Source organism: Ornithodoros turicata, chromosome 3 (genome assembly GCF_037126465.1).
Source record: "Ornithodoros turicata isolate Travis chromosome 3, ASM3712646v1, whole genome shotgun sequence".
Lineage (NCBI taxonomy): Eukaryota > Metazoa > Arthropoda > Arachnida > Ixodida > Argasidae > Ornithodoros > Ornithodoros turicata.
The window spans coordinates 104,238,188-104,257,131 of record NC_088203.1 but is presented as its reverse complement, the minus strand read 5'-3'; the positions used below and the strand labels follow the sequence as shown (position 1 = coordinate 104,257,131).

General features: G+C 45.6%; 1 protein-coding gene across 1 annotated transcript in view; it reads left to right on the top strand.

Annotated features, from left to right (window-relative positions):
• The window catches only part of LOC135389089 (uncharacterized), a 250,679-nt gene that overhangs the window by 146,298 nt on the left and 85,437 nt on the right, over positions 1-18,944 (top strand). The gene's annotated exons all lie outside the window — the stretch shown is intronic.

Sequence of the window (18,944 nt, the reverse complement as noted above, 5' to 3'; positions counted from 1 at the left end):
GGCCACCGTCGCTCCGGTGAATACAGCGTGCGCTCATTGGTGATGGTGGTGATGACGCAGCTGAAAACTGGGAAGTGCTAGGATTTATAATTCGTGACTTTACCTCGTGAGACAACTATGATCATGAGCGCCGCCACAATGCTCGATCTGTGAATTAATTCCCCCCCCCCCCCCCCTGACGGTTCTTTAACCTGTGCCAAAAGCTCAGCTCACGGGACACCGTATTCAACGACGGCGTGTCTAAGCAACCGCATGTATATACCGGCCATCAAGCTGCATATCCGGCCTGCATCGAACCGGCAACCCTGGGATCAGTAGGCGGACACGCTACCGAATTATCCACCGAGGCCGGCAGGTGGCAGGATAGAATCCCACCACTCAGTGCCGTGTATGCCAAAGGGAGTCTGGCCATTAGGAGGAGCCTAAAAGAGAGACTCGACCTGTCAATCAAACTTAGGCGCATTTCATTGGTTACCGTTTTCCATGCGAGCTGCCATGACACCAAATTTTCTCCAAGATGGAGGATGGTGCTTGGAACGGCGAAGCGGAGATTTCGTGACAAAAAATTATCCCAGACTACTTTAATTTCATACTGTGAGTATATATCCTTATGTACGCATCTGCAAAATCAGCCTCAACTCTGGCTCCGCCGTCATGATTTACGCAAAATGGGGATGTTTCGTCGCTAACGTTAGGCCTAGTTAACACCGTGATACCAAGAAAATAGCAAGCAGGACCACCCTTATACGTAGGATTTTGCATTATATAATTGCATTTTATTTATACATACATCTTTGCTCATTTTTGATTCGATCTATACTTACATTACGTGATTTAAAACTTCATACCGGCAGTCGTCTGCTACCAAGAAGCGGTTGTACTGCTCTACTGGCCAATCACTTCTGCCAGCAACCATTTCTGCAATTCTGAGCCTTCCCAACATGCCTCTCTCCGTGCAGATGGCGTTGATAAAAGTGGGTGCAAAATCCGTCGTTTTGGTCTGTCACCAGTGATATCCGTTTCGATCCGAATCAACCGAGTTTCTCCAAAATGGTGGCACCCAGTAAATAAGGGTGAGGTATAAGCACTGGATGGATGTAATAATAGACAACTGTATTTCGACCAGTGATTGGCTAGATACCTCAAAAAGTGGGTGGAGCCTCAGGTATAGGCAGGTCCCATTAATGGCCAGACTCCCCTTTAATACACGGCACTGCATCATACCTTGCATTTGCTGCACCGTCAAGTGGTATAGTCCCAGCGGTCATGCCATGTACGAAATTTATTTAATTTGAAAGATGGAAGTTTTTACTCCAGATATTATATTTGGATTTAGGGGACATAAACGATGTGCTGTCTTTATTTGCAAAATAAACTACGTGGAGAAATAGAGCTTAAATTAGACCGATAAGTTCTCGCCCATCTCCACAGTGCATTTAAAAAAAAAAACATTCCGTGGTCCAATGCCAATACGCGTACAGAACAAGTCAACTGTAACAGTGCTGCAGATATGTCCCAACTTTCTCTCGCAAAAACAAAATGGGGAACAAAGCTAGCCCTGATGACTTGTCGACTATTCGAGTCACCAAATTTCCAGCAATTCCCTGTAATTCCACCAAATTTCCTGCATTTCTTTTCAAGACGAGAGAGTGAGAGATTGCCAGCATAGATTTGATGTCACAACTCGTAACATTTTATTTTCACCGGTAATTTTTATCCCGATTTTTTTAATCGCTTTAAAAAGTCAAACCATTCGAAACTTTGCAAACTAGAATAAACCGTCATAAACGACTGTATGGACGTAAACAAATCCCTGCTCACTACCCTTATCTATCCTTTTTACGTCGACCCTGCACTTCCGAACTTTACGCGCGGGTTCGCACTCATCTCTAAAACCGTCAGCACTCATTCAGTCCGAGGAAATGCGTTACGCTGAACCCCGATTCGTCACGTTTCCTCGCTTCCGAAAATGTGACCTGCACCCTCGGCTTCCCTGTATTACACCTTTGGCTCGCGTGTGTCCCCCAGCGGAAGCATCATTTGAAAGTCGACGAACATGGGCGCTAACCAAGCACGTAGCAATTAGTTTTGTAGTACCTGCTGGTAGTGTGATTAATTGGCGGACAGCAGAATGGCGTAAATGCAGGCTATAGCTGGTGGATGAATTCCATGATATAGGCAAGCCTGAGCGATGGGCAGGACACGTAAACAAACACAAACACGAAGGCTCAAAAAGCCTTCGCGTTTGTGTTTGTTTACGTGTTCCTGCCCATCGCTCAGGCTTGCCTATCATGGGCGGACAGCAGGTAGTGTCTCGTGCCATGGTGCTCCATTCCGTAGACTGTCATTGCAGGCGAAGAATACGGTACAGTACTCCGGTGCGCTTTCGCAAATCTTTTACTATCCGTATGTGCTATCCCTTAGAAGTCGGCCCTGGACGCACATTGGCACACAGGATGCCCACCTCTGTGAGGCCGACAACGGCGAGCCCTCTCACCATCACCATTACCACCACCATCGTCGTGACTGCGAAGGAACTGTGCTTGTGGTACTCATTCGGACCATGCGACGCTAAATACGGAGTTTCGAAATTTACGGCACACGTGAAAGGACCTCATGTGGACATAATTCATTCACAGAGCAATCGCTGGTGCGTTTCTTATGATCATAGTTGTTTGCGACGTAAAGTCACGAATCACGAAACTGTTAGGTCCTCCTTCGTCCGACAAGACGCTAAGGGCACTTGAAGACTTTTTGCATGCAACCGGGCTTATGGACATCCTATATGACACGGTGAATGTGTGATGTGTCCTGTGTGTGCCCCCGGCGATTCCGACACTTTACTCTCACTTGGGCGCAGCTCTTCAACTTTTGAACTACATGCTGAACTCCATTATCATCTCTGTTCGTCTCTGGATATCATCCCTTTGTGTTTTCATCATCTCATCATCTGTTTGAACTTTCTTTATTAAGTGTACTGGGGTAGCCAGTTTGACTTCGTCGAAACTCACATCCCCATTTTTTCTTTATTCACATCACATCACATCACGAATTATCACCAACAATCTTGCTTAGTCTTTGGCAGTCTGCTCTGGGTTCTGTAGGGAAGGAGTATCATCGCACTGAGTCTCCTAATTGGTTTTCTCAATATCTACGTTCATAAGACCAGTCACTGCGCACAGCGGACGACTTATTTTAAAATGCAGCTTCGCGAACGCAGTCCGCGGTGACGAATCATGGGTATTCCTGCTACCTGAAGACTTCAAACTGGCTACTCTGAAGCAGAGCTTTGTTAATGTACATCGCCGTGTTAGCACGGGTTATAACCTCTTGCGCTGGCGCTCATTGGCTTTCTGTGAATTACTTGGTGGGTTATAGGTTCAAGTAGTCTGCTTTCGCTGCCACTTACCTCTATCTTCAGAGAAAGCAGCGGGTAAAGCATAGCGTTACTTTTTTATGGTTAATGGTAGTGGTATTACGTTACTTCCAAATGAGTTTATCGATATCGGTGTTCCACTACTTTTTGCTTAAGTAACAAATATCGGTTTCACGTTGCATTAATTTTGTAATGGTTGGAACGGCGACACCTTGAGGGCCAGAAAGGGGTGTTTCATATTTACGAGTCGAGACCTTTGGTCCCACGGCATGCCCTGTCATGCGATGAATCAAGTAGAACTGCTGAACATAAGTTGTGCTTTGAATGACCCAATTTCCAGTACGCATACGCTGCAGACAGTTCCATAGGTATGTGCTGCAACTACGTGCACTCTTAGAAATGAGGTGCTCGTGAAAGGGCTTGCCGTTGTCGGCCTCACAGAGGTGGGCAACGACTGCCGCCCTGGGGCCATGTGCGTCCTGGGCCGACTTCTAGGGGAACTGTACCGACATATGTCTCAAAAAAGTCTGAGGGAAAACTCAGGAAAAGACAGCACAGCCTGCACCGGGATTTGAACCCGGCTACCTCCCAGTCTTGACGTGAACTTCAGAAATCCAGCGAACCGGAACTCTCTTAAAAATGAACTTCACCGCATGACACGCTCCTAGCCAACCATCATTCTCGTTATCTGTCCCGATTTGTTGAAAACGCGAAGCGTACGCCTTTTTTGTGACAATTATGTACAGCATAAGTGTTACAAAAAGGGCGTTTTTTAAGAGTGTGGTTGAGAGGACAACAGAAGGAACATTAGTGCTCGAGCGCAATCGTTGACTCCTATCTGTTCGGCCGCCGACGCCGCCGGTGGCAACACCAGTATGACGCCGCAACCCGCCTGACTGCCACCTACTGGTCACTCTACAGCGACCAACCCACCGGTATCGTCGCTTCGCCTGCACTGTTCAAAACACCCTTTCCAGTACTGCACTCCGCTAAACTATTATTCCCGAGTGGTTCCCTATTACAAGCGCGTCAACTTCCCTTCAATTCCCAGCAGAGGCTGACGCATCGCTTTGAAAAGGGAACAACGTCGCACCATGACCCTGATATGGAAGCTGACACTTTAGACAAATGACGCCATACATTGCACTATCGTACGGCGTGCATGCCTTTGACAAATCCTAGGGTTCGATGTGTCTCTCTATACTGCGCTGTCTCTAAACGGGTATAAATGATGAGGCAAACAGCAGGGTTTCGTTTGGATTTTAGATAGACCATTAGGCTTAATCGAGCAGCGCACGTGTTGGCTGCTTTGGGGGTGTGTGGGGGGGGGGGGGGGGTGTCACGGTGTCACGAAAGGTCCGTTTAGGGGGGATAGAAGGTAGGGTGGCGTTCGGGCGCGAGGTGGAATTATTGTGACAAACGAAAATGGCGTATTGGTTACCATAGTATCGGGTACAGTGTTCCTTCCAAACTTAATTTATGGTTGTGTTTGCGTTGTACGCTGTTTTCTCACATAGTAGCAGTGATGGCCACTAACTACTTCTACAGTAGTTTATAACTATAACTACTAACTACTTCGCTATGAAGTAGTTTAACTAGTAGTTCAACTACTTCTCAGGGGAGGTAGTTAAAACTACTTATTTAACTACTGCAATGTATTTTAGCTGCATGTACTATTTTAACTACAACTATACTTAACGTTGTCCATCAACACTAATCCCATTCTATAGTGTTCTTGGACACCTAGATATGAATCACAAACAGTGATAAAAGTGAAGATTTAGTATACACATGCACGGCGCAATTGCTCTGCACCTCCGTTCTCATCAAACAAGTAGCTCAAGGTAAAAGTAGGAAGCACAATGGTGCTGTAAAGCTCGCGGCCAAATCGGAAGTAGCTTGCGCCTGCAGTAACCTAACTCTGTGGTTAACTACTCGAAATAGTAGTTTAACTAGTAGTTGCACACTACATTTCTGCAAGTAGTTGATACATACTTTTTAACTACAATCAGGTAGTTTAACTAGTAGTTTAACTCCATGTAGTTAACTACTGGCCATCACTGCAGAGCAGTTTATCCCAGCATATACACATATTAGCACATGTATAAAGCGAAAACGCGCTATTTTAAGAATATATATAATTGCTGCAGTTGAAGCGATGACCAGCGGCATGGCCGAATGGACACAAAATTCGCTCGTATGTGGTGTCTCTAAGGTCATGCTGAAGACTTTGAGGTTGTGGGTTCGAATCCTAGCAGCGGCTGTGCTGTGTGAGGTTTCCCTCGGGTTTTCCGGCAGAGCTCTCCCTGAAGTCGGCCCGGGACGCACACTAACTCTCTGTCTCTCGCTTCTTCCTGCTATCCTCTCTCCATCTGTCGGCGTCCGTGCGCCGCTCATAGCTCCAGTTGCCCTGCGGTGCTAACAGCGAATAAGTGTAGGAAAGCTGAAGCGATACAATACGAGGCTTAAGGATCGGATAAGAGGAGCTAAAGCCAGCGCATGACTAAAGGATAATGACGAGCAAATGATAATGAAAAGATGAGTGAGGAGACGGACCCTGAGCCCGCTGTACTTGCAGCGCTGAAAATAGATTATATATAGATTATATAGAAAATAGATTAAAATGCAGTGGTGAGACTCCCTGCTGATATTCAACTGAGCCGCCTGCCGAATCGAAGACAGCGACGACTTTATATAATTTTATATCATATCAACTGTTTTATTTATTTCAGTAATCATTTTACCTGATTAGAGCAGGTTCTCTTCAGTTCCATCGCTGCGTAAATCCCTGCTTGTAATCAGTACCTTTAAATTTTCCTCAAACACATCAGTACCTCAAGACGTATCAACGTAGAAGACTGATGTACAGACGTAGAATAAAGGACAGCAAGAATGGAGTGTAAGGCAGGGATTTCGCATGGTGTCTTAGGCCGACTTCACGAGGAACTATCTCGATACGATCTAGAAAGTATCCAGCCAGAACAGATTTTAATGGCAGTCCTTAGAATGACATTAAAGCCACCACGAACTCGGCTATCCACTCGACTGTCGCCGTGGGTGAATATTGCTTTACAATAGCTTCCGGCCATCGTGAACATCGCGGTCCCCACTGCCGCACGAAGGGACTTATTAGTGGTGACAGCCCACCTCGATACAATCTTGGAGAAAACCTAATTACACGCTCCAAGATCTGACATCCCTCGGGGTGCGTGCTTACCGGGCCGTCCGCAAGGGGGCCACTGCGTCAACAGAGGAAAGACCCCATTGCCCCGGGCGGTGATGGTCTGCTCGAAAAGCCCAAACGTCGGCGCTCTGTAATCCATAATCTGCACTTGTACTACGATGTCAGTTAGTTCATGCGTGCTTATTACTTATTATGCGCTACAATTAATGGAGAAGTGGAGAGATATATTTTCAACTTTCGGATCTTTTAAAGGCGGTGGCATTCGTGCTTATTATGCACTACAATTAATGGAGAAGTGGCGAGATATATTTTCGACTTGCGAATCTTTTAAAGGGAGTGGCTCCAGAAAAAAAAAGAAGATTTTTCCAGCTTCTCACGTTTTGGTGTGGTCAGATGACGTGACTGAGACCAACAAAGGTGACAACGTCAAATTATAAGAATCACGAACAAAATTAGTAAAGAAAAAGAAAAAATGGTGAAAGCAATGGCGAACACTCATTCATCATACGGCGTCGGGGGAAAAAAACGAAATAAAAATAAAGGAAAGAAAACCACCAAACAAAACTTTGAGCTTGAGGAATGTAAGAGACGTGTGAAAAGAAGGTTTTCTTGAACTATATGAATCATCACCAGCTAGCCACATACCTCGCAGCTATCTCAGCACTAAACCAAACACCATGTCTGCGGGGGGTTACCAGAACACCTTCACATATTCAATAAAACGTTGGTCATTGTCGCTGCAGGGTGTTTCTCAACCACACACTAGATGGCTGCAACACTTACACTATTGCCACTATATGGGTGTTCTCCAGAGCTTTATGTTATTCTTACAACATAACTGCCCTCGAGAGGCAGCAAATCAACGGTCTTTATTTTTATTTATTTATCGGTACTGCAGCTCGATGAGCCCACGAAGGAGTGAACGTAAGTGTCAACAAAACGTGCATATTGCGGCAAGTGCCAGTCAGGATCTAATAATACGCCAGTGAAGAGGTAGAGGGAAAAGAATAGGAGAATAGGGAAAAGAATTGGTATCAGAACAACAACTTTATTTTAAGATGATGGTTTCATCGCTAGAAGCGATGCTCTCCATTTTTTTCTTTTAAAATCAATCAATCAATCAGCGATGCTCTACCCCATTGCAGGTGGTGATGTGGGGAATGAAATAACTCTCGCTTTCCGCATGCCACGAAACACCTCTCGTCAAGATGCTGAATTAATTCATCGAATGCGGTCCGATGCGGCTTTTACAGCTCAGTGGCGTTACCGCTTGAAACAAGTTGACTCTCTCTCAGATGCTGTCACCGCGGTGCTCTAGAGGATCTGGAGCACATCCTTATCTTCATTGCCCACACTATACCAACCTTCCCGAACCGCACTCTCCAGATCTCTTAGTGAGCTTGGACTCTCGCCCCTTCTCCCTTTCAAAATTGCTTGGTCCCTGGCCGAATCCAGCTCACCTGTGAGCCGAGTGTCTTTTTCTTTTTGTTTTTATTTATTTATTTATTTGTCTTTTTGTTATTTCTTTTTCTTTCTTATTACTATTTTTTCCTTTTCTTTTCTTTTTTGGTTTAGGGAATAGCAAGCCGGCGTGCTGCATAGCTGACCTTTCCTCTTTCTTTTTTTCTTTTTCTTTGTTTTCTGCCAATAAATCCCCCCCCCCCCCAGCCCACCTACGCTCTATGCTCAAACCTCTTTTGACCTTTCTGGACACAATCGGACTTGGAATTGGTATCAGGTTCAAGCAAAAACTCTTGTATCCTCAGTGACTGCATTAGAAACGATGAACGGAAGAAATAACCACAGCAAGGGAGTTCAAGTTTGGCGCACATAGCATTTTTTTTTCTACAGGATCCGCTCGTTTTATGTTGAACTGGGCCGGGCTCGGAGGACCCTTGTACCTAGGTACCCCGGAAACATGTACATGCTTACAACGTCCTGAAGTGTGCTTCTGTACAAGGACGTGCAGGAATGCTTACGGAGCACTCATATAGTAAATACGTGTGGCAATATGCTGCAGAACACGCTGCGGCAAGAAATACGCGATCTTCATTGAAAATCTTGTTTAGGAATATGTACTCCCAATCAAAGTTGAGCTACCGATATGAGTCACAGCGCTTGGAAGCTTTCAATGACACAGTAGATTGCGCTCATAAGTTGATATATAGTCAACCCTCGATACGATCGCGCATCGCTCGCCTCAGCATTTTAGACTTTTCCCTAGCTACGCTGCTAGGCCTCACACAGCATAGTCACGTGACAAAATCACTTGTTCATTTCCTGCGGATCTGTGGCCTTCTGGGTGAACTGTGATCAATTTCGTTGTTGTTTTCCTTTTTGTTTGTTCCTTTGTTTTCCCTTTTTTGTTGTTCTTCTTTGTTTGTTTTCTTTCATTTTTTTCTTTCTTTGCTCGAAATAGCAAGCCGCCGTAGCGCACGCTAATCTTTCCCTTCCTTTTTTTTTTTTTGATAATAAACATATTCCCCCACCTCGATACGTGAGCGTTAAAATTTCTCCAAAGTCGTTCATAAATCGAGCGATTCGTAAATAGTGACTCTGAATCAATGGAAGGGATCGTAAGCCTTATCGAACTTGCAAAAACTACGCTACATCTGACAATATTCATTTATCTCACGATAAACATTAATACCTTAGCGCTTGACTTCCACTCCATGACATACTTTACGTCTACTCCAATTGCCTTCCACTCCATTCTTTCACCTTTATCTTCCTCTCTTCTGCCGATAAGTCTTATCTGCAACTTAATGCGCTGGATGTGGTTCTGTACAGATCATTAAGCGACATTTGAGAGCAACTGCAGCTAAGAGGCTATCGCGACCGTTATGTCCCTGAAAAAGTTTGACTTCGCAGCGACTAGCCCTCGTAGACTTAAGGATTGGAGAGGCCGCTTTTGCAGACATCGCTTTCACTTTACCCCTCCCGTCATGTGCATTTCAACGTTCAAATGGGCAGTTTTCTTTTCTCTCTTTTTCTTTTTGCCTGTTCTCCAAGAAACTCGAGTCACCGTTCGCAGTGGCTTTGCCTTCTGTAATCGATCGCCGACATGTGGTGTTTTGCTGACCTTTGGATGACGTTGCTCAATCCGTTCATGAATCGCGGCACTTGGGTTTCTAGCTTCAAACGAGGGATAAATACAGCGAGATGTCGCACCCCACAAGGTGCTGTTCATAAAACTAGAGAATTCCTAAATTGAGGGATCATAAGTCAAGGTCTTGTCACAGTTTACTGCTTGCAGTTTGCTCCCTCGTGAAGGCAAAATAAAACCAATAGACTAGAAGAGACAAAGACAGAGAGAGAGATTGTTTGTGCAGGAAAGTTGAGTGGAGCTTACCAGATGCTGCACTGTCTAATCTATCACGACCGCTTATTAAGACGTTGGAACCGTGTCAGGTGCGAAGAAAAACTCCATATTTCATTGTCCCCCTGTCGTAAACTGAAATGCCATTTTTCACGCGGGGTGCTTATAGTTTTGATTGCTCTACAATTTTTGTAGGATTACTATTTTCCCCCTTTTCATCGTGCCACGTGTCGCGGCGCCTCTGACAGCGCAAAAAAAAAAATAATAAAAACTTCCCTACAAATATTAGGAACGGCTCTTGGCAATAAATTGTAAATCTTGTTTTGCTTCTCGGTTCTTCTGCATTAGAGGAGGGGAACTCTGAATCATCCACCACAACGACGACATCCTTAAACGCGTAGCTGTAATTGCTCCTATGCGCAACGCCATCTGCATTAAGGAAGGCGTGCTCGCCGCGCGACGTGACGTATTGTGGGCTGTAATAATAATTGGGTGTTTAATAATTGGGTGTTTACGTCGCGAGACAACTGAGATCATGAGCGACACCACAGCGGTCGGTCTGTGGATTGCTTTTGCCCACCTGAGGCCCACCATACTACAAGCTCTGACACAACTTGCGGTAACTGGCCATTCTGTGACGCTTCAATGGATCCCGGGACACGTAGGCCTTCTGGGTAACACCCGCGCAGACACAATAGCAAGAGACGCAACATCTAACAGAGCTCTTCCTGCCACCCCTCTGCCCCTAACGATCTCTGTCTGCTCCCTGCACATTCGTCGGTGGCGTTATGTCCGTACCCGGCAGTTCCGAGCGGACTCTACCTCATATCATCATTTCGTACGCCTCATTGACCCCATGCAGGACTTCACTATTGCCTGCCGCTGCAATAGAGCGGAAGAATCACTCCTCCACCGCCTTCGAATGAATGTTGCACGGACACCCTCACTCCTGCATAAAATGCGCCAGACGAACTCCCCCGATTGCACAACTTGTTATGTGGAAGCCGACATCGAGCACTACCTCCTATCCTGTAACCGGTACCTCCCAGAAAGACTCGTCCTCCAACGCCACTTGCGACAACTTGGCTACCCCAACGTCTCTTTGGCCACCCTGCTCGGCCCGGTCCTGCACAACCAGGGGGCAGTTACGACTGCCCTCTTGAGCTTTCTCCGTGCAACCGGTCTCTCGACCAGCCTCTAAGGCCCTTTTGTGTATCTGTCTGTGTGTATGTGTGTGTGTATTCAGTTTTCTTTCCTTTTTTTCGTTTCTTTCTTTTTTCGTTTCTTCTTTTTTTTTCTCGTTTCTTTCCTTTTTTCCTTTTTTCGTTTTCTTTCCCCTTTTCGTTTCTTTCCCTTTTCTTTTCGTTTCTTCCTTTCTTCTTTTCTTCTTTTTTCTTTTTTTTTCGTTTTCTCTCTATTTTTTCGTTTTCTTTCCTTTATTTCGTCCCCTTTCCTTTTCCGTTCCTCTTTACGAAAGGAATAGCAAGTCGGCCTTTGCCTGACTAACCTTTCCTTTTTTTTTTCAATAAACATATTCCCCCCCCCCCCCCCCCCCACCTGAGGGTTCTTTAACGTGCGATGAAAGCTCATCACACGGCACCCCGTATTTAACGTCCCTCGCGGAAGACGGCGTGTCTAAGCAACTTGTACCCTGCCACCAAGTTACTGGCGTCCTCGGCCGGGTTCGAACCCGCGATCTCGGGATCAGAAGGCGAAGTATTGTGGGCTGTTCCTCCAATCGTAACCAGGCTCTTGGCGACCGCAAGCTACCATGGAAACGACCTGTCTTCAGCGGTACCTTTAGGGACGTAACTGAGACGTTTGCGTTGAAGTCTAACTGTTCATTTTGAAAACAGTAGTCAGCTTACCAGACACAGTGCACTGGCTTTCGCAACGAATATTGCGTTTATTTCATTGCTTGTAACTTGAAGTACACGTAGCTTCGAAAATATTTTGTTAGATGCTTCGCAATAAGAGAAAAGAGAGGTACATACACTCCGGTGACTTTTCGGTTCTCGACAAATTATGGCGCGGCTCTCGTGAAGCTGGCCCAGGACGCATATACTAATACCCCTGTCTCCTGCTGTCGTCTATTCTTCTGTCAACGTCTCTACGTCATATAGTTAAAGTAGTGGTTCACGGTGCTATCAAAAATAAATAATAATAGCTAGACGAAGAGTACCTGGGCATGTGGTATAAATATGACAATGCGCACAAAAATGAAAGTACGAAAACAATACACACACACACAAAAAAAATATTGCGTTGCCAAAAATGGCTGCATCCTCGGGTACGTGCGCCAAATGCACTGAAATGCGGTAGCTTTATAGGATCGTCATTGGTGGTTCTTGGTCACGTGGTCATTGGCTATAAAGCTATGGACGGACCTACACGTTGGTTTGTCCCACAAAGCTATCGCTTTAATAACGTAGGACCTCGCGGGGGCAGCAACTTCTCCGGAGGTAAGCGAAATGTGTTGTCACCACTACAAGAATAACGGTATTGATCCTTATAACTGACGCATTTAAGCCCAGTAGCAGCTTAAAAGACTAGATGTGTCAGTACCGTTTGTTTATGTGTAGCCGAAGTATATGCACATCGCATTATAAGCTCTAACTAGGCAACCACGGAGAAAGGGATCTATCGCGGCTTGCGCGTCGTCCGAGACACCAGACGCACATCCTAACTTCATTAAGCAGCACGTCATCGTTATGGTGAGTTGGCCGTAATCGCATTATGCGCGTCCACGGCAAACGCCCCGGACGGTGCACTTCGTCATCCATCAGGGATTCCCCAAAGAATCGCTCTTAGGATGATCCTTTGAGGTCTTCGCCGACAAGCGCTGATGGATTCCCTGCTATAGGTATAAGAAAGACGCCAGGAAGGGAAATGCTAGCCAACCTTGTTTTTGATTATACTTCTTGAAAGTGCGGCACTAACCGTGTACGCGCAGATGTGGTTCGCCTGATGCGGTTTGATGGTCATGTCTTGTTGACCGGACGCTGCTGCTTGAGCTAGGTCTATACTGTCTATCGACCCTTCTTTTGAAGAGTCGATAAGGGTCCGATAAGGGTCCTACTCCAGAAGGTACAACAGACAGACCAGTATCACAAAAAACAAAAACGCTGCACCCGCAATCAGATGAACATGCATAATGTAAAACCCCGAGACTAGGGAACAGGAAGGGACAGGCACAACACGAAGTCGCAAAAATACTTTTGAGGCTTCATGTTGTGTCTGTCCCTTTCTGTTCCCTAGTCTCGGGGTTGAACATTATGCATCATCTTCACCAGCTCGCTTGCTTCCTAGGCATTTTTTCATTGCCAGATGAACATCACAAGTACTTCCAGTACATTGGCGTCCTTATGGATGCGTACCGGAGCGTGAAGACCAAAGATTTGAGTGGCCGGAAGCCAAGGTTCGTGTAGTTGTCCAAAGGTAGACACGCAAATATTCCGACACGCAAATTGCGGATGAGATGAAGTTAAACAATTTGTTGACCAGCAGAGTGTGAACGTCCAACGTACTTCAAGGTTGTCGACGTGTCAAAGCAACTTGCACCGTGCCTCCAAGCTTCTGGCGTCCTCAGCTGGGTTCGAACTCGCTTTCCCGGGATCAGCAAAACGGACAGCTGACCCGCACAGGCTGGTGGTCTCGTTAACAATGAACCAACGTAAACTGGGAATATCGTTTTGCCCTGACCAATAGTAGTCCAACTATAATACAGTATTGCGGCTGACACATACCGGTGCCGGTACACTTTAAGTCTCTCTAACGGCATATGATAATGAACAGGTACGCGTTATCCTGCAGACAGAACGAGCGACAAAAAAGAAAACGGAAATATTTATAGCAATCGTCATCGATGTGAGCAAATCGCAGTAAAGACGAGGCTCCCCCAGGGAAATCAGGCCTTGTTCCCGTTGGAGTATTTAGGCGAGGCAGGAAAAAGAGGACATGTAGGGATTTGTACTTCCCTCGCTTATCGGATGAAAGCTCTTCTTGTGAAGAAAGCAGCGAAATTAAAGAGCAGGTGGTGCTCTGCTCCTTAATAGACGCTGCGAGGGGGGCTTCAGCATAACGAGGTCCTCCGAGAGATCTCGCAATGTTTAATCAATCGTCGAAGGAAAAGTGCAAAGCCTTGATTTTTGTGACTTGCGCTACGGATGATGAGGAAACTAGAGATAGCGTGGATGAAACTGTTTCGGTTGAAATTTGTTGATGGCTGAACATAAAAGTAGGATACAAGCGAGCTGATAATCTGGAGCTGACGTTCTTTAAGATTGTGGGAAGACATTTTTATGGGTGTTCAAACAGCGGAAAATACTTCTTGTTCGGCATCGTCTTCCCTCAGTCTCAAGGACTGTCATCTCCTTGTTGATGTTGATGATTTGGAAGATATAGAGTGTCCCTGCTAACATCGACCTTTCTTTTTCTTTTATTTAAGTACGGGTCGCTCTCCAAATGAAACGCCAAGAATGTTAGCAGTGGCGTATCATAGTCGTGTATATGTTTCTCATTGTGACCGAAAAGTTCATTAGGTCAGACGATTTCAATAACGTTTAAAATATTGGTTAAAGGGTCAAGGTGACAATTGGAAACTTGTAGAGAGCATTGAGAAACACTCGGCCCAGGCGTTTCCAACGAATCACGCTTTGTGCGACTTTCTTTCTCGTTCTTTGTTGTTGTTGTTGTTTTGCTCCTGCCTGAAATGGAAGCCAGTGAAATACAGAACAGGAATACCACGTCAGAAGGAGCGCTAGTGTATTGTTACGTGGCATTTTATAGGAATTTAGTTTTCATACATTTTTATTACAAAAACCGATGTCTTAAAAAATACTTCTTTCTTGGACGAAACAAAGAAAATTTCATCTCGGACAAAATGATTACCAACAATGCTACCGCTACAGCTGATGGTTGCTTTACAGGGATGCCGAGCTTGAAAATCACGTGACATGAAGGTCACTTCCTAATGTTTCTAAAGCTGAGTTCCTATTACGTGGATTATGAGTTTAAAGTAGCGTACGCTATTGATCGCATGCTTCAGACATTACAATTATGTACTTTCTGCTGTTCGAACAACACTAAAAAGTTGTGTAGATCATAAATCAAATCATCGTTGAAAGCTGTCTTCTGCTGAGCGCTGGATAAAAAGCCGCCTAGCGGTTGCAGTCCGTTCCGTCATGCACCCGTGTTTCACGACAAGGGGCAGTTGTCAACGCTGGTCTTCCTAAGGAGTTAATTAAATCTGCTTTCATCAGAACTCTGTGAGGAAACGTGCGGTGCTGACAATGTTCTAACGCTGTCGTGGAAGGTGGTTGACTTTGTTCGTTTTCCCTGCTTTCCTGGAAGTCATTCTCCACGTTGACGTCATCAATCCTAGTCGCGTGCTAGCTCACCGTGATAACTTCAGCTCCCCCCATAGGAAATGGGCACCTGCTATCGAAAAAAAAAAAAGTTCCATAGAAACAGAATATAAATTATGGTAAGTTAAATTAACGGGGTGATTGACGTACAAGTTAATTGTATGTCTCGAGGGTAACAGCATTATAAGATGCGTAGCAGTGTTGTACCTGTTACCGAAACATGGTGCCGCGATACCGATACTCGTTGCTTGAGTAAAAAGTAGCGAAATACCGATATGGATACTTCCTTTTTAATGAAACGAAGTACAGCTACCGCTACTAAAAGAAAGTAACGCGATGCTTTATTCGATACTTTTGCTAAAAATACGAAAAAGTTGCATGAAATCTACGACATCGAAATCTCGTTTTCGTGAACATTCCATTTGGATAATAAGTAATTGGGAGAAGAGAGTTTTGCAACAAAAGAGCTTGACAATTATCATACAGTTTAGACACTTTGGTTGGCTTTTAGCAAGAGATGGCGCTCAAAGTGTTCGTCTGTCATCCTAGTGGGCTCTCCTGTAAGCGTGTCTACACTAGAGATGCGAAGCTTCGAAAAAAAAAAACTGAAATTTTGGGGGAAAAAAAAACAGTTCTTTTCGGGTTTTTTCCTTGTCTCCGGAAAAATAGCCCAAAATTTCCAAGCGACAAAATTCAAAAATGTAAATTTTCGTGCCTTTGATGCGTTCCAACCCGCCAACAGTGCCTTAGGTGCCTCTAATCTGCCAACAATCACCGACTTAGAGCTCCGTCTGGCTGCTAGAAGCGATCGCCGTCGCGTTCACACAATGTCGGAGTTCTGGTCGGAGTGGATGGGATGCTCTAATTACCTATCGCTGAGTAGTCGCATGGGATGCTCTGCTCTGCATTTATGCCTAGAAGATGAACACTGCTAAAGTTTCTAGCTCATTGTATGCTCTGGCTTGGCCGGCAATGCTTCGACTCAGCAGTAACCGCGTTTGTGTCCATTTTTTTCAATTTTCGGGAAAAAAAAACGAAAGAAAAACGTTTTTTTTTTTCGAGCGATTCCAAATTTCCGGAAATTTTGCATCTCTAGTCTGCACAGACACTAGAGAGTTTTAGTACATTGTACGCTATCGCCTTTGCGCACGTAAGGGATAGCGTTGATGGTTCTGCGCACGGCCATAACAGAAAGAGAGCTTCGCGCAGTGCGCAGAACCACTCAGGCTATCTTTACGTACGCTGTCGCCTTTGCGTGCGATGTACGTACTAGAACTCTCTGCTGAATCGACGTTCCGCTCGAGCATTAGAGGGAACGGCTGTGTTCACTTTTCTGAAGGTTGAATCAAAGTGAACATTCGGGAAGCTGTCCTTGTCACAGTCCGCGCTAGGCGGGCCAGTGTGAATGGATCGAGGTAAGAAATATGACAGGTGAGGCAAGAATGGGGTACTATAAAAGGTATCGGGAACGGTACGGAGATCGCGTCACCATGAATAGACGAGTTCAGAAAATCCCAGAGTGCTTAGCATCGCTTTGAACTGTGGGAGTTTACTAATACGAAAGAAACGGGTGGCCTCCAAACTGTTCCGATTTCTCCCCTACCAGTCCATTGTCCGCGACGTGTTAAGGTTAGCGAAAGCGAAATGTGAAGGATTATTCTTGGTTCCCCCACTCAGTAAGCTCCCAGGATGCAATGCGTGCGCAAAGAGCACCGGGATTTTCTGGACTCGTCTATTTGTAACGGAAATACTTTTTTCATACCGATTTTAAAAAATATTGCGATCCACCCTTCGATAAAAAAAAAAGATATATATATATATATATATATATATATATATATAGACTACGGTAACGGCGTTACGTACAACACTGCCTCTCACTAACGCGTAGCATGAAATGGTCCACCGAAAAGGTTCCTGGGTGCTGGCCAGCAAATCAGCTCATACCTGCCATGCGCGCCCTTGTGCAATTTCTCGTCTCGACGGACCTGTTTGACACATTGTGACACTCTTTGGTTTTAGTGCCTTGAGACTTCGCTTTTGGTGACAAGCTCGGTGATGATGTTTTCATTTATTCTTTCAAAGCGTTTCAAAGCGTCGAGGTTAGTGTTGTTTCCCTTTCTTTTATTAATAACGCGTCCTGGAGTAGCCAGTCCCGAGTGGCTCGAGACTACCATCTCCATTTTTTTCTTTTAAAATCAATCAATCAATCAGCATGAAATGGTCTCTAACAATACTGCTCACGTTGTAGGAGAAATAGCGCATATCGAATCTTCCGCGCAGCGCATCCTGCCGCCTCTTGCACCCCGTTCGAAAAAGGCGTGAACACCAGTTCCGCTCTAGAAACAAAGATTACATCTGGGAGGGATCAGGATTTCCGGTTCCGGTTCCAACATCACCGCCTGTGAACTTCGCTTCCGGCTTTGAATACGATCCGTAATAAATCATCGAAAAGACGGCGAAAAAGAAGTCATTCGTCATCGGAAATCCCACCGTCCTCTATACGCTGCAAATTCGAGCGAGAAAATAAAAGCGGACAAGTCTCTATTTGGCTGAAAGAAGAAGAAAGTGCACGTCCGGAATGTCGAAGATGTGATCGACTCCCGTGAGTGTAGGAGAGGTTATGCGAAGCACGAACAGGCTGGATGGTGATGTATTTCTTGGGATTTGCTTCGAGCATCGCTTCGAACTCTGACGGAAGTTCAGCTTCGTCATAGACTTATTTTCTCGATTGCAGAGAAAGGCAGAGTTATATTAATGGCGAAGTTGTTGGATGTTGAATGAAGGATGTCGGTGCGTCTGCTCCGTCGTCTGCTTCGAGAAGGAGAACTGTGAGAAGAATTTCGTCCCTGTCGTCTTATGATGCAACTAACGCGACGTCTCTTATTGGTCGTTCGCACTCGATGACGCGAGTGGTGTCGCCGAGAAACGTCAGGAAAGAGCACGTTCTAACTAGAACGTAAAGCGATCACCGGCTGTACCAGATGTTCCTAGGGTTTTCCCCTGGGCTGTCAAGATAGATGTCATCACACGTCCCCCTGAAGTCGGCAAGGGCGCATACTAACCCCTACGCCTTCATCTTGTGGCGACAAGAAGCTACTTCCACGCGCCATGGTACAAACCAGTTAGTTGTATCTACATCGTCCTGGAGTGAATCCGCGGGTTGAGAAGCTCCCCAGCACATCCAGCCCTCGGGGATATTCCATCTTCGCCCATAAGAATTCATGTAGAGGGACATCATCTCCTCTATATACTTGATGACCCGGGCGACGGACACCTCAGTCCGGTAGACAATTCGGCAATACACCATCCCTGATTTTACATCTATTACAAAGACCATCTAAGGACCATTCCGAAAGCCGTCGCAGGAGGTACGGTGCCTCATTCCTCCGAGGACTCGCTAGGCGGCGCCGCTGGCGACGCTCACCGCTCTCAACACGCCACAGTCACCGTCACAGCGTTGCTTTGCATTGTCAAGCTTCGCTGGCGCAAGAGCGGGACCTGCGTAGCCGACGATGAGATGGCTGTTCCGATACAATCTCGTTTATGATGTACGCTCTACTCCCGTCCACGTCTCTGCGACACTCGTAGCCTCAGCTGCTACGCAGTCCTAAAACAACGACAAAAACAAATAAATTAATGAAAATGAATGGGGAAATTCGCCACGTAAGCAGTCCTAAAACGAAGTAGATACAAAGT